The 22,127-nt window shown below is 41.4% G+C and overlaps 1 protein-coding gene and 1 pseudogene across 2 annotated transcripts in view; both read left to right on the top strand.

Annotated features, from left to right (window-relative positions):
• Positions 1-22,127, top strand: part of adcy9b (adenylate cyclase 9b) — a 139,202-nt gene that overhangs the window by 14,841 nt on the left and 102,234 nt on the right. The window lies entirely within an intron of this gene.
• On the top strand, positions 9,311-9,463 carry LOC144510733 (small ribosomal subunit protein uS14 pseudogene; annotated as a pseudogene).

The following is a 22,127-nucleotide window of genomic DNA, read 5'->3' as shown; positions in this document are numbered from 1 at the left end:
TGTACAGATGCAGCAAGACATCTCTGCTTTTATATTCTATCCCCCTTGCGATATAGGCCAACATCCCATTTGCCTTTTTGATCACCTGTTGCACCTGCAGACTGGGTTTTTGCGTCTCATGCACAAGGATCCCCAGGTCCCTTTGCACAGTAGCATGTTGTAATTTTTTTCCATTTAGATAATCCAATTTGCTATTATTTCCTCCAAAGTGAATTCCAAGCCTCTGACTTGCTCTTGCAGCCACAGTATTTATGTGGCAGCTCCAGTTCAGTTTCTGGTTGATTTTCATAGTGGGGGATTTGGCAGTGATAATGAAGTTGAATGTCATGGGGAGATGGATAGATGTTGTTGACATCTTCTATCACTTTGTTGATCAAGACCAGGCTGATAGGGTGACAATTAGCTGGATTCGATATGTCCTGCTTTTTGTGTTGCAGAACATACTTGAAGCAGGTGAAGATTGTTGGGCCTAGGGTGGTTTCCTGAGAAGCTCCTGCATTGGTCTCCAATACCGCATCCATTATTCTTTTATACTAGGTCTGACATGTTCTCTTGGTCATTGCTTTGCACCTCTGTGACTCAGATGTTGCTTGTCACTTAATTAGCCCAAGCTTAAATGTTGTTCAGGTCTTACTGCTTGTGGGCACAGACTGCTTCAGTACCTGGGGATGCGCGAATGATTCTTAACACTGCACTCATTAGTCAACATCCCTACTTCTGACATTATGGCAGGAAGGTAATTGAAGCAGGTGAAGATTGTTGGGCCTAGGATGTTTTCCTGAGGAGCTCCTGCATTGGTCTCCAATACCGCATCCATCATTCTTTGTACTAGGTCTGACTCCAACGAGTGGAGAGTTTTCTCCTGATCACTGACTTAAATTTTCCTCTGCCCGTTTGATGCCACACTGGTCAAATGTTACCTCCATGTCACAGGCAGTCACTCTTGCCGCTCACCTCTTGAATTCAGCTCCTCTTGTCCATGTCTGGACCACGGTTGTAATGAGGGTAGGAACTGGGTGGCCCTGGCTGAACCCAAACTGAGCATCATTGAGTGTGTCATTGCTGTGTAGTGCCACTTATAGCACTGTTGTTGACATCTTCTATCACTTTGTTGATCAAGACCAGGCTGATAGGGTGACAATTAGCTGGATTCGATATGTCCTGCTTTTTGTGTTGCAGAACATACTTGAAGCAGGTGAAGATTGTTGGGCCTAGGGTGGTTTCCTGAGAAGCTCCTGCATTGGTCTCCAATACCGCATCCATTATTCTTTTATACTAGGTCTGACATGTTGTGGGGTAGATGTCAGTGTGTAGCTGTACTGGAACAGTTTGGCTTGAAGCATGACTAGTTCTGGAGCACAAGATAGGGTTTCAAGAATCTTTTTTCCCTCAGAGTTGAAATGTCTGAGTGAAGGGGGCATGCACTTAAGGTGAGAGGGGGAAAGTTCAAAGGAGACGTGAGGGGCAAGTTTTTTCACTCAGTGGTAGGTCTGGAACGTGTTGCCAGGGTGGTGGTGCAAGCAGATATGATGGGGGCTTTTAGATAAGCGCACGAAAATGCAAGGAATAGAGGGATATGGACCAAGGGCAGGCAGAAGGGATTAGTTTAATTTGGCGCCATGTTTGGCACAACATCGTGGGTCGAAAGGCCTGTTTATGTGCTGTACTGTTCTACGTTTTAAGTAAACGCTTGAGGCCATATCAACTATCTTCTCAAGCTCTTTAAGTATGCCCAGCCAGCCAGATATAATTTTGAAACAGGACCAGACACGCTGGGCGGGATTTTACAGCCTCGTTCGAACGAGACTGGAAATTGTCTGCCGGAGGTCAACGGAGATTTCTGTTGTTGGACCCTCGCCCGCTCCGATTCTGTGGCGGACGAGGTAGTAGAGTTACGGCGAATATGTGTGGTCACCCCTCACTAATTTGCATTTTTGATAGTGAGGGTATAATGGGGTCTATTCTGTGCCTTAAGCTTGGTGTAGACATTGTAGTATTTTAAGATGGGTCCCCTTCGTTCTATTATAAACTAAGATTCTACTGGCATTTCCCCAGATACTGCCCCAGGTTTCCTCATCGATATTTGCTGCAAAATCTTTTTTTCCCCAAGATCAGTGTCTCTGGCATATTCACACAGGATCTAGAACGTGTCATAAAATTTGCTGATCACTTGATTTGGTTCCATAGATGTCAAAATGTCAGGATTTTCTTCCATGGGAGAACGCAAACATCAAGGTGCAGAGGTGTCTTATTAAGAATAAAGTCTCTAAGTTGCAAGTATCTGAAAAAGGAGTATCTCGGGATATCATATTGTTGACACGGTTGCTTAAAAGATAACAAGGCAGCACCACTAAACATGTCACCCAACCTAATGAGCACCATAACCGTTCAAAGACCTGGTGGGAGATGTGGGTTACCCTGAACGGGAGAGAGCGGAAGTCAAATTAAATTTTCCTTCCAACTCTCAGACCATCTTCGAAGCTGAATGTTAATGATATTTGATTCTCACATTTGTAATCCTTGAAACCCTTAAACAACAAAGCTTGTAAGGAATACTCAGACTGGCAAACTTCAATATCAAGCCAAATGTAGGTGAAGTTCTCTCTTACCCACTCGCATATAAATTTAAGATGAGAGGCTAATTGATGCATCTTGATATTCAGCTCCCCTAGCCCCTCCTTTGAACAAGAAAGCTGCATTTTGGTCAATTTTAAGTGAGGTTTCATTTTGTTCCATGTAAAGGAGCTAATCATACTATTAAATTTCCTTTAGAACCTTAACAGAACGCAGCATTGATAGTATTTGGAAAAGAATACAGCAATCTAGGTAACACAACACGTTCATCTTAATCAGTGCTGGCCTGCCCAGCCACAATATCAGTAAGGAGGACCATGTAGGTCCCATTGCAATGGTCTTTTATAATTATTGGCATGGAAATACCCAAATGAGTAAACCCTGAGGAGGACCATCTAAAGGAGAAGAGGCAGTGGGGGGGAAGAAAGAAGAGGGAAGGGAGGTCTCTCTCTAAGCCTTCCCAAAGGCATAGCCTTGGATTTTGCAAAATTAATTTTATAGCCCGAAAAGGAACCGGAACTAATCACCATATCAATAATAACAGGAACAGAGACATCTGTCTTAGACATGAATAGAAACACATCTTTCAGGTATAACGTGATCCTGAGTTGCTTTCCACCACTGGACAAACCAAATATCGAAGGATTATGTCTAATTGCCTCTGCTCGGGGTTCAATAGCTATTGCAAACAATAGTGGGGATAATGCGTACCCTTGTCTAGTCCCTTGTTGAAGTCTAAATTTATCAGATCTATAACCGTTAGTAAGGACTGCTGCTAGTAGATTTTTATAAAGCACCTGTATCCACTTAACGAATCCCCTCCCAATTTCTGAAGCATGAATTTTACAGTGAACTGCAGTCTACTACTACAAATTATTGGCTCCTATGGAGTCACAAAAGCTATGGCTTCAGCAGGTTTTTTTTGAACATCTTTGTAAAGTTGTTGAATGTCACCCTCTGTGTAGCAAGATACAGTAGGGCATATTGCACTTCAGTGGCTTTCAGTAGCCTTCTAACTTCATCGAAGTCCTTGCACCTCTGGTGTATCGCCGCTGAGAAATCTTGAAAGAAAGTGACCGTTGCTCCATCATAGAACAAGACTTCATTATGTCTAGCTGCCTCCAATACTCTTTGGCGATCCTTGAAGTTATGCAAACACATAATTAGGAGCTGGGGTTGTTTAACCAGAACTCACCCAGGGAAGTAATATGGAGTTCTCACTCCTGGGTTAGGTAAGCACAATAAAAGGATTACATGCAGAGTAGAGCCAGAGTTCATGGAAACACAGCTGTTCCCACGCATCATGTCATCCCACTAAATGCTTCTTAAATGTTATACGGATTCCTGCCTCTACCACCCTTTCAGGCAGAGTTCCAGACTCCCACCATCGTTTCAGTGAAAAATGTTTTCACAAAACCTCTCAATATCCTGCCCCTTATGTAAATCTATGCCCCCTGGATGTGGAACCCTCTGCTAAGGGAAAAGTTCCTTCCTAGCTAACCCCTTCATAATTTTGTACATCTCAATCACGTCCCTCCTCAGCCTTCTCTGCTCTAAAAACCACACCAGCTCAACCAGCCTCTCTTCATAGCTGCAATGCTCCAGCCTAGAAAACATCCTGGTGAATCTCCTCTGCACCATTTCTAGTGCAAACACACCCTTCCTATCGTGTGGCGACCAGAACTGCACACTCCCACTTGGCCTAAAGAACATTTTGTACAGCTCCATCACAATCTCCCTGTTCTTATATTCTATGTCTCAGCTAATAAAAGCAAGTAATCCCTACGCTGCCGTAACCACCTTATTTACCTATCCTGCTGCCATCAGGGATCTGTGGACATGCACTTCGAAGTCCCTGTGGTTCTCTGTACTTCCTAGCGTTCTACTGTTCATTGTGTATTCCCTTTCCTTTTTACTCCTTCCAAAAGGCATTACCTCACATTTTTCAGGCTTGCATTCCATTTGCCACTGTTCTTCCTATCTGACAACCTGTCTATATCATCCTGTAATCTAAGGCTTTCCTCCTTGCTACTTACCATGCCATCAATTTTTGTCGTCTACGAATTTATTCATACCTCCTACTTTCACGTCTAGAACACAAACAGCAATGGACCCAACACCGATCCCAGCAGTACACCACTGGACACAGGCTTCCAATCACTAAAAGAACCTTTGACCATCACCCTCTGCCTCCTCCCACTAATCTACTTGTGGGTCCAAATTGTCTGGATCCCATGGGCGTTTAGCTTCTTGATGAGTCTCCAACGGTGGGCCTTGTTAGGAGTGTTACTGAAGTTCATTTAGACCACATCAACTGCACCACCACCCTCTACATATTTAGTTACCTCAATGAAAAATTCAGTCAAAGTTATTAGACACTATCCCTTGACAAAGCCATGCTGTCTATCCTTGATTGATTGTTGCCTCTCCAAGTGGAGATTAATTCTGTTCCTCCGTATTTTCGCCAATAACTTCCCTACCATTGATATTAGGCTCACTGATCTGTAATTACCTGGTTTATCCCTACTTCCCTTCTTGAATAATAGTATCACATCAGCTGTCTTCCATTCCTCCTTGTGGTCAGCGGAGAATTGGAAATTAGTATTAGAGCCCTGCAATTTCCTTCCTTGCCTCCCTGGGCCTGGGGATTCAGCCACTTCTAGGTCTGCTAGAACTGCTAATACCTCCTACCCAATGCTAATTTGTTCAATTATATCACAGTCCCTCTCCCTGATTTGATTTACTATTGTCACATGTATTGGTATACAGTGAAAAGTATTGTTGCATGCTATACAGACAAGCATACCTTACAAAGAGAAGGAAAGGAGAGGTGCAGAATGTAATGAGTAAAAGATAGAATTAGAGGGTATGCTGGGCACAGCTTGCAAGAAGTCGCCCGGCGCCATCCTTGCAATCTTTTAGCGAGTTATTGTCATTATCACTGAAATGCCCCACCACTGACACTTTTACCACCTGCCTGGCTTCATTCCCCAAAATTAGGTCAGGACTTTCTACATACTGGCTCAAAAGCTCTCCTGGATGCACCTCAAGCATTCTGCCACCTCTAAACCTTTCATACTTAGACCCTCCTATTAATATTGAGGAAGTTGAAATGCTTTATTATTATTATTACCCTGTTTTTACCTTTTACAGCTGAGATCTACCTACATATCTGCCCCTCTTTCTCTCCCTGACTGTTTTAGGGTCTATAGTACACTCCCAGCAAAATGATGGCCCCTTTTTTGTTCTACCTATATGGCCTTAATTGAGGAGCCTGCTGAGAGTTTGCTTTAACTTTTTAATCTTTTTAAAAAATTACTCCTCACTGCAGTAATCGACTCCTTGATTCATAATACAGCATCACCACCTCTTCTCCAGCTTCCACTTCCCCAAGCAGGAGAAATTCCTCTCAATTTTGCACATTCCATTACAAGACAAGTTATTTTCAACACAACTTCAAGTTAAACTAAATCAGAACAGCTAGTTCTAGTTACTCCAGCCATCAACAAACGCAAAAGGGTGGATTCACAAAACATGGTGAACCCATTTTGGCTTAACATGTCCTTAATTCTACTTGAATGTGTTGTTGCTTTAGGTAGTCTGGAATGCACCGCCTGAGAAGGTGGTGGAAGTAGATTTAATAATTTTGGAAAGGGAATTGGATAAATACTTCAAGTGGAAACGTTACAGGGTTGTGTTATGGATCAGGGTGAGTATGAATAATTGGTAGTTCTTTGAGATCTGATACAGGCATGAGTTTCCTTCTGCATTTAATTCTCTGATTTATTTAAACTGCTTTTGTATTCTTCCAACATGCAGTACTATTCCTTCTGATCTAGAAAACAAAAATCATTCATGAATGAGGCCTTGTTCGCCATTTTGCAAAGTCATTCTTTTGGCATAATACTGTCACTAGGACTTCACTACACTAGGAGTGTAGTTGTGGGTATGTGAAGTTTTCATGCCATATCTACTTGAACTGTGAAAGCATCTACCAAAAGAATTCTAGACCTTTTCTCTTTCCATGTCTAGAAAGAGTGTGTTGAGCTGATAACAGGAGAATGAAGTATTTGCATTTGCAGGTTAGTCACTTGTGGTGGGAGTGATTTGAAGTGATGAATTAAGTCCTTCCACAAGAAGCACATTGGCACAACATGAAAATGAATTGGCTTGAGGAAATTGGAATCCTAATCCAAAGAACAGGAGTTCAAATCACACAATGGCAGCTTGAGCATTTGAATTGAATTTGAATTTGCAAATTAAAAGCCACTATCAGCAAGTAACCATGAAGCTGATGGATTGTTATAAAAAAACCACTGTTTCACGAATGTAATTTAGGGAAAAAAACCTACTTTGAGTCTTGCCTATATGTGGCTAAGTGGAGTTACTGGATCATGACATCTGTATCATTGAATGGTGGAACAAGCTTGAAGGACTTGAAGGGTGGCACAGTGGTCAGCACTGCTGCCTCACAGCACCAGGGACCTGGGTTTGATTCCCAACTTGGGTCCCTGTCTGTGTGGAGTTTGCACGTTCTCCCTGTGTCTGTGTGGGTTTCCTCCCACAGTCCAAAGATGTGTGGGTTAGGTGGATTGGCCATGCTAAATTGCCCCTTAGTATCAGAGGGACTAGCTAGGGTAAATGCATGGGGTTATGGGGCTAGGGCCTGGGTGGGATTGTGGTCGGCGCAGACTCGATGGGCCGAATGACCACCTTCTGCACGGTAGGATTCTATGACTGAATGGCCAACTCTCTATTCTTATGTTCCCATTCTCTCACTAACATGATTCAATCTAATTGTCCTCTGATGTGGCCCAGCAAACTAATTTGTATCAAACTGCTACTTTGGGAAAACGAAGGATAAATGATACTAGAATGAATATTATGTTTTGAAGTAGCAGGAGGTTGTTGTTAATGTTTAAAAATATGCATAGATAGGATTGACAGCAAATTTTTAGTATAAATCTATTATTTTTCTCCGCTCCCATGTCAGTTGGTGAAATTGATGAAGGTGGAGCGAATTGGAGAAGCGCAAAGATCTTGGAAAGTAGAAGATTTTCTATAATACTCTTGCAGTCAGAGACAGTCATGCAGTTTAATGGAACATAAATTGCATATGTTTATACAATATTAATATTTTTCAACTCGTTATTTGGGGACTGCTAGCTTTACCATTGACTGCGGAAGTCCATACATTCATAGAGGAAGCACTAATATGTGGATATGTAAGAAGCGGCCCTGAACACATCAGCTACTTGGCTTTCACTAGTTGGCTATTCAAGTCATTATCTCTGATATGCAATTGTAGGTTAAGTGCTTACTCCTTTCTCATTAAATAGACATAACACATGGTAATTGTGTTGTACATATTTTTCAGTAACATCCATGATCTTGTAGTTGCAAATGCTGAGCTGTTAGTTGTTGATCTATGGCTAGAGTCCAACAGTCTAACTGTTCAATTTTTGAAATAGTGCTAAACAGTCTTCCAATTGGAAATATGCTACTTTATATTTACAAGCTAATAGGTTTTTTGCATTACAGCAGGTTTGCATGTACTCTTGAGAAGGGCAGTATTTTTATACCTGTTAATGTTTGTAGCAGTAACACTTGGCTAAATACAGAGTATTTAATGACCTCGTGATGCAAATGCTTTTTGCAACTAGGCTGATTATTGCCACTATATAAATGTTTTGAGCCATAAGCAATAATTTTTATGAAATCAAAATAGTGAAAGGTATCTTAATTCTGATAATAAAATAAAATTACATTTTTAAAGTCGCTGTGCTTTGGGATACAAAACATGTTTTTTTGTTTTTTATATTAGAATGCTGTAATTAATATGAAGCAGCATTGATGCCTTTAGAAACATTGGAATCATCTAGGGAGGTGTTTTTTCCAGGTACCAGAGGTTTGAGGCAATTTTGTTTTTTTGGTCGCAGATAGATAGTTTGGATCCTTGTGGTTTTCCCATGACTGGACAAGATTTTGGAACTAGAAGAGAAACATGAACTATGATTTTCAAAGTATTTGCATGTGTGAGTGTGCGAGTTTAAATGCTTCTACCCCCACTTAGTAAATAGGTAGAATGGACAGTGCTAGAATTTTTACTGTTAGAGAATTATCTTAAAGCATTTTCTAATTTAGAAAATAAGGAAATCTTATGACGGTAACTGTTCAGAGAAAATACATCCCTCAAATCGAGACAGTATATGCACGTTTACAGTGTCTACAGTATAATCAAATAATTCCTTTTGGTTTGAATTGTATGGTCCTATGAGTGTGCCGTTGTAAACATGAACTCTGCTTCTCTTCGGAAGCAAATTACAATAGGCAAACTGTATTTTTTTTTATTGCTTGTTTTCTCCATCCTCCTGAAAGTGCTGCCCTTTACTGGAGTAAGATTTTACATTTGCGTGTGGCAAGCCAGCAAGTTGGATTCATTCTTTGAATCAGATGCTTGTGCCAATTCCCATGTGCAGTGCACACACACATAATTGATACTTGATGTTTCTCTGGAGTGACTGCCTTTATTTTAGCTTTTAAGTATTGGGAGAGTGATGAGCTATTATAATGTGAGGACCTTGCAGCAGAGCCAGATCCTGTGCTCACCCAGCATGTTTACACACAATACACCTGCTGGAAAGGGTATGTTAGTGAGCAGGAACCCTGATCTTTTCAAAACTTCCCCCTTCCCAACCCATTAGTTTTGGGGTCAATTGTTCTGTGCCTGGCTGCCATGGGTTATCAGCAGCTTTACTGGTCCCGTCCCAGGAAATTTGGCCTGGGGTCCCGTGAACCGGCATGGCCTGATCCGGAAATGCAGCCTCAACATGTGTAGCCATTCTTCAGACAAAACATTAAAGACATTGGCTTTGTCAAGCTGGACTAAATTGCAAAAGGAGCACGAGTGCATTCTAATGCAGTAAGAAATGGAAAGTAGCATTTGTGGAGCAACTTTCTACCGTCTTCACTTGGAAGAAGCAAACTTTTACGATGCTCCATCTTTGTAAATAAAATTTGATTGTCATTTGTGCTCAAAAAAGATGGCAACTCGGCTAACTTCAGCACAAAATAGAGATCCACAAGTGTGTCTACATCAGTACTATAATGTGTGGTCTCTGTCTGTTTTGATTAACAAGTAAGCTGCATGATTGCTTTTTTCAAAATTATATACGTACATGTATCCTTCTCTAAAAGGGTCTCCCTTTTGACTTATTCCTGCCTTGTGTTGCTACACCAACTGGAAGTGGAATGATCAACACAAAGTGATGGTCCCATTACCTCTTTTCCAATAAAAATTAAACCCCAAGTTTTGTAATGCAGAACCGGCAATGAGACTAACTAAAATTTATTGCCTGTCCTAATGGCCCTTGAGAAGGTGGTGGTGAACCAACTTCTTGAACCACTGCAATCCACCTGGTGGTGCGGGTACACCAATGGTATTGTTGGGAAAGGAATTCCAGAATTTTGATCGCATGACAGTGAAGGAACAGTGATATGGTTCCAAGTCATGGTGGCAAGAGACTTAGAGGGAGTTTGCAGATGGTAGTTTTCCATGATCTGCTGTTCCTGTCTTTTTAGGTTGCATTGATTATGGGTTTGGAAGGTGCTGTTGAAGGAGCCATTGTGAGTTTTTGCAATGCATCTGGTATATAGGACACACTGCTATTATTCTGCATCAGTGGTGGACAGGAGCAAATGTTTAAGTTAGTGGATAGGTTGCCAATCAAGCAGGTTGCTTGGTCCTGGATGGTGTTCAGTTTCTTGTGTTGTTGAAACTGGACTCATCCAGGCAAGTGGAGAGTATTTCAATCACGCTCCTGGTTTGGGTCTTGTAGATGGTAGACGTGCTTTGGGGAATAAGGAGGTGAGTTGCTCTCCTCAGTTCCCAATCTGTGAGCTGCTCTTGTAGCTACAGTATTTAAATAGCTGGCCCAATTCGGACAGGGGCGGCATGGTGACAGTGGTTAGCACTGCTGCCTCACAGCGTCAGGGACTCGGGTTCTATTCCCAGCTTGGGTTACTGTCTCTGCAAAGTTTGCATGTTCTCCGCCTGTCTGCGTGGGTTTCCTCTGGGTGCCCCAGTTTTCTCCACAGTCTGAAAGACGTACTGGTTAGGTGCATTGGCCATGCTAAATTCTCCCTCAGCGTACCCGAACAGGTGTCTGAGTGTAGCAACGAGGGGATTTTCACAGTAACTTCATTGCAGTGTTAATGTAAGCCTACTTGTGACAGTAATAAATAAAATTTCTAAAAAATTCAGTTTCTGGTCAATGGTAAGCTCCAAGATGTTGATTAATGGAGGATCAGTGATAATAATATCATTGAATGTCAAAGGGGCAAAGATTAGAGTCTGTCTTGTAGGTGACCATTGCCATTTCTATAGCATGCATGTTAATTGCCACTTATCAGCCCAAGTCTGAATGTTGTCCAGGCATTGCTGTATATTGGCACACACTGCTTCAATGTCTGAGGAGTTAAAAATGGTGCCAAACATTGTGCACTTATCAGCGAACATCCCCACTTCTGATCTTATGATGGAGATAAGGCCATTGATGAAGCAACTGAAGAAGGTTGGGCCTAGGACAAGTGTCCTAGAACTGGCCTTCAACAAGCACATTTATCATCTTTTGTGCTAGGTAAGTCTCAAATCAGTGGAGATCTCCCCTGACCCATTGACTTCAGTTCTGCCAGGGCTGCAAAGAACAAGGAACAGTACAGCACAGGAAACGGCCCTTCGGCCCTCCAAGCCTGTGCTGCTTCTTGGTCCAACTAGACCATTCGTTTGTATCCCTCCATTCCCAGACTGCTCATGTGACTATCCAGGTAAGTCTTAAACGATGCCAGTGTGTCTGCCTCCACCACCCTACTTGGCAGCGCATTCCAGGCCTCCACCACTCTGTAAAAAAAAACGTCCCTCTGATATCTGAGTTATACCTCGCCCCTCTCACCTTGAGTCCGTGACCCCTCGTGATCGTCACCTCCGACCTGGGAAAAAGCTTCCCACTGTTCACCCTATCTATCCCCTTCATAATTCTGTACACCTCTATTAGGTCTCCCCTCATTCTCCGTCTTTCCAGGGAGAACGAGCCCAGTTTACCCAATCTCTCCTCATAGCTAAGACCCTCCATACCAGGCAACATCCTGGTAAACCTTCTCTGCACTCTCTCTAAAAGAATAAAATAATCCATGATGCCACGCTGGTCAAATGCTGACTTGATATCCAGGACACTCACTTCACCTCTGAATTTCAGCTCTTTTGTCCATGTTTGGACCACAACTGTAATGAGGACAGGAGCCAAGTTGTCCTGACAGAATCAGTGAGCAGGTTATTGCTGGCACTATCGACGACTCTGTTCATCACTTTGCTGATTGTTGAGAGTAGGATGATGGGGTGGTAATTGACTGGATTGGATTTGTCCTGTTTTTTATGGGCTAGACATACCTGGGCAATTTTCCACATTGTTGGGTAGATGTCAGTGTTGTAACTACTGGAATTGTTTGTGTACATGCATACGCGTGCAACTAATTACATGACTCTTAATAAAGGCAGCAATAGCAAAAGTTACATTATTATTGTACAGGTGACTGAATTCATTCTTTCAATTGGACATTTGTGCTTAGTTCCCACGTGTACTACACAGACCAGTAATTGATACTTGGCGCCCCTCTGGAAAGACTGCCTTTGTTTGACTTTTAAGAATGTGTCTCACAGCTGTTTAACTCCTTTAAAGAATGAAAGGCTGAAACTAAGAGATGTCTCTGGATCACAGTTGCCATTGGGTAGTGATCAAGTTGTTATTAGCTAGTGATCTGGTTGTTTCTGTTTCCTAGCCCAGGGCTACCAATGTCACTTGGAGCACATGTGCTGTGATGTGGAGATGCCGGCGTTGGACTGGGGTAAACACAGTAAGAAGTTTAACAACACCAGGTTAAAGTCCAACAGGTTTATTTGGTAGCAAAAGCCACACAAGCTTTCAGAGCTCCAAGCCCCTTCTTCAGGTGAGTGGGAGCTCCGAAAGCTTGTGTGGCTTTTGCTACCAAATAAACCTGTTGGACTTTAACCTGATGTTGTTAAACATCTTAGCTGTTCCCAGTTAGCTTAGCACAGACAGGTAGTTGAATCTGGAAGATTGTTCATGTATCAACTGAGGTGCTTTGGGAACTGAGCCAGAAAAATTCAAACATTTATAAGTGCAACTGCATTGATGTACATGCTGTAGTTGATCATTTGTTACTAATCTGTTGGGACCAGTCATGTTTTGGATATGCATGCCCTACACCAGTAACAGATAAACGATCCACTCCCTTCCTCTGACCCCTGAAAATGCACAATTTCCTGTCTGTTGATGTTGATATTGCAGCGCTCAGTTAATTCCCTGATTCTGAAAGTATATATTTGTCTACTGTTTTACTGAAGTTAGCTGTAAAAGCGGCACGGTGGTTAGCACTGACGCCTCACAGTGCCAGGGACCGGGTTCAATTCCAGCCTCAGCTGTTTGTGTGGAGTTTGCGCATTCTCCTTGTGATTGCATGTGTTTCCTCCGGGTACTCTGGTTTCCTCCCATACTCCAAAGATGTGAGGATTGGGTTGATTGGCCATGCTAAATTGACCCTGGTGTCAGGGGATTAGTAGGGTAAATATGTGGGGTTACGGGAATAGGGCATGGGTGGGATTGTGGTTGGTACACACTCGATGGGTGGAATGGCCTCCTCCTGCACTGTAGGGATTCTATGAACATTAGCGAGCCTGCACTTGATGCCAACTTTTGCCCTGCGAGCTTATGAATTAATGCACAGTCATGCAAAATCTGTAGCTCTTGTATAAGTGTGGAAAAAGGTTTCAAAGCTTTCCAGCAAAAAGTTCTGTTTCTTAGTAAGTTACTCAAGTTGAAAATTTATGTATTCTGAAGGAAGGACCTTCAGATAAAATGTCTTCGTCCTCACTCTGACACATCACAGTTGTTCACCTCCATGGATGACCAGTCCCATTTTCCGACTTGAACAGGTCACTTATGTGTCACAACGATAGAGTTGCAGAGAAATTTCTATCACAGTATGCTGACAGGAATAGTATGGCACCTCATTCAGAGTGGTTCAAGATTGTTCTTGATTAGATTGTGTGCCTGGATTAGATTGTGTGCCTGAACTTGATTGAAGATATTTTGAGTATAATTTTCAAGCGTGTATGAAGTTATAAATTGGATCTTTTATAGCTAAATTTAATTCTTGAGTGACTCGTGTTAGATCAAGCTGGACGCAGAGTAATGTAAGAATTGCAATAGCTTAAATGTAATTTTATCAGGACTGTAAAATGTCAGCTTGGAAAGGAGGATAACCATAGCTGCTTGATACCAGAGAGGATGTTGGAGGCAGATTCAATCAAGGTCATCCAAGAAAATTGGATAATTATTTGGAGAGAAAATTTGCTGTGGTGTGGAGGAAAGGTGGGGGAGTGCCATTAGGTAAGTTGCTCCTACTGAGTCAGTGAAGACACAACGAGCCAAATGACTTCCTGTGCTGTAACATTTGTGGGATTAGGAGAGTTGTGGATAGCCATAATGTGAGCTTGCAAAGCTTTATTGGTTTTAAACCAATTTACAGCAAAATATTTTATTTGGTACGCATTGGGAGTGGGTGGTGCTGGGTTAATCAAAAATATTGGTTAACTGAGAGTTCCATTTATTAGTGGAATACTGTGCAATGCTTGTAGCATGAACTAATATGCAATGCTCAGGAAGTGTTCATCAACAGTACATTCAAACATAAATGTCTCAAACAGCACAGGATACAGGTATGGGTTCCAGATAACTTTGGAATTGCTTCGGGGCAAAGTGGTGATTCATTTTAGAACATCAGAAATTCCTGTTAATAGAGAATTCTGGTTGGTAGAGTGCTGGATAACACAAAATCTACTGTATTTGGTGATGGTCCTATTTTTATCAGGAAATTGTACAATTTTGTTATGCTGCCTCATTAAAACATTGGGCAGTGAAATTAAATCTCCAGAAAGTCAAAAGTTTTAACTTGATGCAAAACTCAGCTACTCAATTTTTTGTCATCAAATTTTCATAATTGGGAAAACAAAAATGCCCTGATCATGCAAGGATTAATGTTTTGGATAACTGCCAGTTTTTGGATGCTGGGGAGTTTCTTCAGTATGACATGAATCATAGAACCTTATAGTGGTTACAACACAGGAGGAGGCCATTTGGCTTGTAATGTCCTTGCCAACTCTCTGCAAGAACAATTCCGCTGGTCCCATTCCCACAGTTTTCTCTTGATTGAATCTGCCCCCATCACCCTTTTAGGCGGTGTATTATAAATCTTAACCACTTGCTGTTTTTAAAATATTTCCCGATCATGCCATTGCTTTTGTTTTGCCAATCATAAGTGAATCTTTTGGTTCTCATCCTTCTGCCAATGGGAACAGTTTCTCCCCTAACTACTCTATCCATCTCCCTCATGACTTTACACAGCTTTATCAAGGTCTCCTCTTCTCAAAAAAAACAGCCCCACTTTCTCCAATCTATCTATGCAACTGAAGTTTCTCATCCTGGAACCATTCTTAAGAATCTTTTCTGCACTCTTTCTAATGCCTTCACATCTTTCCTGAAACGTGGTATCAGATTAGTTGCAGTACCGCAGTTGAAACCAATCAATGTTTTATAAAGGTTTGTCATAGTTTCCTTTGCAGTGTACCTATTTATAAAGTCCAGATTCCATATGCTTAATTAATTGCTTTCTTAATTCGCCCAGTTACCTTTGATTTGTACATAATCCCAGGTCCCTCTGCTGTTGCACACTCCAAAGGAATTGTGCCCTTACTTTTAATTACCTCTCTTTATTCTTCCTACCAAAATGACTTCACACTTCTCTGTGATAAATTTGATGTCCTGCTTGTCCACCCATTCCTTTCTGACCTCTTGAAGTCCACTAGTATCCTCCTCACAGGTCACAATTTTTAATTTTTGTGTCATCAGTAAATTTTGAATTTGTGCCTGTCCATCCAAGTCTAGATAATTAATAAATATCAAGAAAAGCAGAGGTCCTAACATCAATTTTTTGCGAGCCCCGCTATGTAAACCCACCTCTAGTATGAAAAACAACCATTCACTACCATTGTTTCCTGTCACTCAGCCAATTTTGCATTCTTGCTTCTGCTGTCTCTCTTTTTTTCATGGGTTTTAACTTTGACAAGCGTGTCATGTGGCACTTATAAAATGTTTTTGGAAGCCTGTCCACCACATCAGTTGCATTGCTCTCATCAACTCCCTCTGTTCTTTCATCAAAAAACTCAAACAAGTTAGTTAAACAGTATCTTCTCTGAACAAAGCCTTGCTCATTTTGTTCCATTAGCTAAATTTATCCAAATTTGCTGCTTCAAAGATCAACTTGCTTTCCGTTACTTGCTGCATTTATTGAGAACTGGTGCGTTTCCAGATAACCTGCAAGGACAAAAGCAACAGAAACATGGGAACGCAATCACCTCCACAGTTCCCTCCATGTCGCATACTTTGATTGTTTCATTTAGTGATGGTTCTGTTTTAAATGGAAATTGTGCTACCTCATTAAAACATTGGGCATTAATTTAAAACTCCAGAAAGACAGCAGTTCAAGTTGAGAATGTGAAATGCAGTTACTTTGTTTGTCGTTCAAACTTTTTTTTGTAATGGCTGCAGACTTCAATGTTGTATTTTCATGTCCTGAAGCTCCTTACTTAGCAACAACGTGGAAGCATCGTCACCTTGCAGACTGCAGTGTTCAAGTTAGTGGGTCAGCACCAAATTCCTGAGGGCAATTAGGGATTTCTGATAAACACTGGCCGTACCAGGGACACACTTGAATCCTGTGAATTAATAAAAAGAAAAGCATCCATGCTTGTCTTCTGTACACTGCATACCCCTGGAATTGATCGTGCTGGTTATTTCCGGGGGAATAATCAAACATTTGGCCGAATTTTATTAGTTTAGTCTTCGCTTGCATGTAGACTTTTTGTTTTGTGGAAACAAAGGCCTGAATTATGTTTTTTGGTAATATTTCTTAGCTTTACATGTTGCACTGTTGACCAGCATTGCTGCTGTGATATAGGGATGGACTCAATTAGGCTGAATTGTGATCCCATCTCTGTGATCTCTCACCATATATACTGTGTGAATCCTGTGCTCCTGCATTGAATTATCCTCCATATCTATTCCCAAACTCATCAGTCGCCCACTGCTCTTTATTGCTATACTCCTGCCCTTGAATTTCCTTATCGTGTGTGCCTTGTGTATTCCCTACTTCTAAAGAGGCTAAAATCGCTTTTTCCATCATGCTTTCACACCCATTGTATATTCTCTCCTTTCTACTCGGTCTTTATTTTTGTTAGCTTCTGTCGTATTTCAGATGTCTTTCTGTGTGCATAAATGTTACTGAAATGAAAGTAATGTCTTCACTAGATAACAGATGAGTCATAACAAATTTTGGAAGTGTAAATGGTTCATTGATCTTCATTTCCAAGTAGTTGAATATCCAGCTTTTTTTAATGTGGGGAGAGGGGAAATGTTTGCTTATATCTTGTAAGTTTCACATTTCCACAACACAGAATTGATAAAACTAAATGCCAACCACTACAACACAAGGCTGCTTTACTGCTCCGGTCAGTTTGGTGTTCTTTGTTAAATGAAGGGAGTGTTTTGACAAATATAGTTCTGTACGTAACTGGCTAATAAGGACTAAAAATTGTGCATATGACTGTTTATTTGAAACTGTTCCAAATTTGTCATGACTTCCAAACTCTGGAGTCCTGGACTCTAAACAGAGGAAATTTGTGGAGTGCTTCAACATGCCTGTAAGTTTTCCAGTTGTATTTTGGCTTGTACCACTTCTACTTAAGTGACTTTGACTGGGAGACTGATATCAAGAAACATTTCTTCCCTCTAACTTGCTAACTTCTATCTTCCCTTCCTGGTCCCCATTTTAGCTGATATTGTTAATGGTTCCTCACCATACACTGTCCCTCTATTTCAAACTGCTCTCGTCACCTTTCTCAAAAAATTATTTGACCCCACTGTCCTTGCAACCTAGTGCCCCACCTCCAATTGCCCATTTCTCTCGAATCCTTGAAAATATTGTCTCTAAATCAGTACCTATCTTCTCCAGAATTTCATGCAACCAGATCTGTTCCTGCCACTATACCAAAACATCTCTGATTGAGGTCAGAGTATGTTGATATGATTTTGACAAATCCCTCATCTCTAACTTGCCTGCAACCTTTTACCTGTTTGACCATACCTTCCTCCTTCAATGCCTCTCCACCAACTGGGTGGGACTGCATTCAACTTGGCCCATTCTTATCTATCTAATCACAGCCAGAATATCACTTGTAATGGCTTCTCTTCCCAGTCCTGCACTGTTATCTCTCTTTTCTTCGTAGCTATACTTAGCCATGTCCGATATCCCATTTATATGGTGCCTCTCACTGACATCATTTGAAAACAACATTTTTCTTAAGAAGCATGCTGATGAAATTCAACTCTGCCTCAGTACCACTTCTCTCACTCCTCTATTATCTTTAAATTGCCCACCCCAATCCAACGCTGGCATCTCCACATCATATCCTTAAATGGACAGACTGTCTGTCTCACATCCAATACTGAATGGGCAGAAAATTTATCTCATTCTCTGTTTTCAATTCCTGCTACAAATTTGATCTGAAGCTATCAACTCCATTTCTCTCCTGAGCAGTTGTCTGAGGCCGAATCAAATGGTTCATAACCTTGTTGTCGAGTTTGACCCTGCAATGAGCTTCTGACTACAAATTGTGCTGCCACTAGGAGTGTCTATTTCCATCTCTGTAACTTAGCCTGACTCCACTCCTGCCTCATCTCGCCTACTGTTGTGACCTTCATCCATGGCTTTCCCTCTGGTCTTGACTATTCCAAAGCTCTCCTGGTTAGCCTCTTACAGTCTGCCCTCCAGAAAATTGGGATCATCCAAAACTCTGCTGTCCATGTCCTTACTCTCACAATTATCCCTTGTGCTCACTGATCTACATTGGCTTCCTGTTAAACAATGCCTGAATTTTAAAGTTCTCATCCTTGCTTTCAAATCCCTCCATGTTTTTGTTCCTTGCCATATCTGTAATCTTTTCCAGCCCCAGAATTCTTTAAGGTTTTTGGTCTCTCTAATTCTGGTCTCTTGTGCATCCCAATTTTAACTGCTTCATCAGTGACAGATGTGTCTTCAGTTGCTGGGCCCTAAGCTCCATCACCATCATAACCTCTCTGCCTCTCTAGCTCTTGTTCAGTACAATCTTTAAAACTCACCGCTTTACGTTCATGCGCAGCCCTAATATCTCTGTGGCTTGGTGTCAAACTTTTCTTTACAATGCTCCCGTGAAGCACATAGAATATTTTATGTTCAAGGCACTATGTGAATACATTATGTATTTGCTAAATGAGCTAATTGTACTCTTTCTCCAGCACACTAGGAATCCATGAGTACATTGCATTTTAATCACACTGCAAATGATGTCGCCAAATATGCTTTAGGATGGCTTCAGTTTATTGACTCCCCAGCATTGTTGACTGGTACTTGCCTATGGTATATATATTTCCACCTCCACCTCCTGATGCCTTTCCACCTTCTGTTGCTTTTTTTTTTGTTCTTAGAATGTTGTGCTAATTTTACCATCACCCTATTCCCCTGCCCAAACCACTTCAGATCAACTGCACAATGGGGGCTGCTAAACCAGACAAATCAAGAAGTTTCTTTGTTGAGCTACATTGAACTAATGGATCTTAGCTGTGGAAGAGGCTCTATAATTGTGTCCCTAGTTTAGGGAGGGGAATAGTGCAGGGTTCTTGGTTCTAATGTGATAATTATCTGTGTAGAAATTGGGTAAGTTAATTGTGAAACTGAACCATGATTACTCTCATGCTAAATGGGAGATCTTGTTAGTAATTTTCAACTTGTTAAGTGAAACATGCTTGAGAGAAATAGGTGATTTTTGGGACCAATGGTTCTCAAAACTTCACATCACTGAGTTTCCTCGCCTCCTGCCTGGGTCTGTCAATTGCTATGTTAATAAACAACAATTTTGCGTGAATACTAGGATGGCAGGTGAGCTTGCGGGATCACAGTCTCTTTTTGTCTAACAATTCCTATTTTAAGTATTTTTAAAAATATAATTGGTTTATACTGACTCTTTAGGTGAGAAATGCACTCAGTTGGTGACTGTAGTAAATATGTTGAATATTTTATTTTCCAAAGTTTGCTTCACTGGGAAGTTAACATAGTTGCCCTTATTCAGGAATTAAATAAACACTCCAGGGTGCAGATAGAGCAATGCATCCTCAGTCTGACCCCTCCCATTTAGCTAAGTACTAAAAATAACTCAGTTTGGGAGATTGCGCCAAACTAGTTTATGTAGCTCACATTGCAGCTGAGATTTAAAAACTGCTTGCAGTTATTTAGTCTACAGGAACTTGAAGTGTCAACAAAAAAACATATTTCTCCTCTTTGCCACACTCTGTTCCCCCCCCCCCCCCCCCCCCCCCAAACCTCCCTATTTGATAGCCACAGATCTCAAGATTGGGAGCTCTTGCTTGCTCTATTCCCCTGTCCTCACTGCCAAATTTGGAATTGCAGTTGTCCCAACTGCTCAGACCTGAGTAATCAATACTCTTGAGTTTATACCTGTATCCTCGTTTGCTTTGTGACCCATGGTCAGATGTATTTTGGATGCGTTATGATAGGAGAGTAGCAGTATTCTGCTTAAAAGGCTGCTGCCAGGTGCTTCAAGAAATTATCCATTGAGCAGTTCAGCCATACAATCAAGACCCTATTTTGATGCTTAAGTCTGCATTGAATTACCTGTGGAATTCTAGAATTTGTCTATGTAGATGGGGCACTCTGTTTCACTTAGACTATGATGTAGACTATGCCATTCCACTTGTCCCTTGTCTCTTATGCAGGAAAATCAACTTACCACCAGTGCATCAGGTCTGCACAAAACATCCTCAGGCTTGAGGAGAAGGTGGATCCTGTCAGTTTCCTGAGCAAACTGTCAGGTCATTTGGCCAAATAACTCATTACCAGAACTTGCAGCAAGAGCCAAGACTTATCTGGTGATGAGAAGAACCCTCCTTTATCATATCCTTCATGAATACCTTGAAATTACTGCACTAGGAAGAGACTATCGCCTCCCTCCTTTTGGAATGTGCTTTTGCAAAGAAGATCTGGCAAGAGATGCAGTAGCTTCTATTGAAGTTTATTCCTCAGCAGCTCCATAACAGATGACTGTGCTGTAAAGGATATTCCCAGGGACCTACCAGCAGTAGCGTAGTGGCACTGTCACAGTCCCAGGCTAATGCTTTGGAGACGTAGGCCCGAGTCCCACCATGGCAGATGGCGGAATTTAAATTTAATAAATCCGGAAGTAAAAGCTTGTTTAATGGTGAGCATGAAACCATTCTTGATTGTAGCTTAAAACAAAAGACATCTGGACAGCACCCTCCAAACCCATGACCTCTACCACCTTGGAGGACATGGGCAGCAGATGCATGAGAACACCACCACCTCCAAATCACACATTCTGACTTGGAACTATATAGCTGTTCTTTCATTGTTGCTGGGTCAAAATTCTGGAACTCCCTTCCTAATGGCACTGTGGGTGTTCCTACAAAACATGGACTGCAGCAGTTTAAAAACGCAGCTCACTATTACCTTCTCGAATGTAATTAGAAATAGAAATTAAAAATGCTGGCCTTGCCAGTGATCCCATGAACAAATTTTTAAAAAGACAAAAATCAGCTGACACTGGACCATCAATGTGGTGAAACACTCTTTGGTATGTCTGAAGCTTGCTGTCTTCCTTTGCAAAATGCTGTCGATGACCAAGTGGTGCAGTGGCACAATAAGATCACGTGTTGATGAGTGATCTAAAGCTTGGGGGTAGCTGCTGCAGAAGTTGAATGATGAAAAACCCTCCTGCCTTAGTGTACATCTAAATACTTGAAATAAAAATATACATGGTTGAAAAGCCTACAGGTGCTGCTGTCTAGGCTTAGACAGGAGCAATGGTTATTTGAGTGAGATACCAAGTGATATTTTGTGTTTCGGTGCAACTCAACATGGAAGTGAGTGCCTGGGTGGGGTTGCTGTGAAGAAAGTCTGGTTACTGAATAGAATTGGATTAGATTCAAAGAAGTCTCGAGCTTAACATGCAGGCTAATTATAGGATAACCAATCTGGTGTACATCACTGAATGACCTGTTGAGCAAGGTAATTTGCCGCATGTACACTTTTTAAAAGCATTGATATATGGTTGGGATCATTTAAATTCTGTTCAGTCTTAAGCTGATGTAAAACTGCTGGGTAAAATTTCTATTTCTGGATAATGGCAATTTTGATATCCTTTCTTTGGACCTGTTTACCTAATAAATCCTGTTTCCTCTTCACCCTTTCATCTTTTTGCAACCTGAAACAAAATTTAAAAATATTTTTTATCCGTTTGGATTCTGTCACCAAATTTTAACAGCTTTAACAGCATTGGCAGTGACCCCCTT

This window comes from Mustelus asterias, chromosome 23 (assembly GCF_964213995.1).
Source record: "Mustelus asterias chromosome 23, sMusAst1.hap1.1, whole genome shotgun sequence".
Classification (NCBI taxonomy): domain Eukaryota; kingdom Metazoa; phylum Chordata; class Chondrichthyes; order Carcharhiniformes; family Triakidae; genus Mustelus; species Mustelus asterias.
The sequence above is the reverse complement of the archived record's forward strand: the minus strand, read 5'-3'. Positions and strand labels throughout refer to the sequence as shown.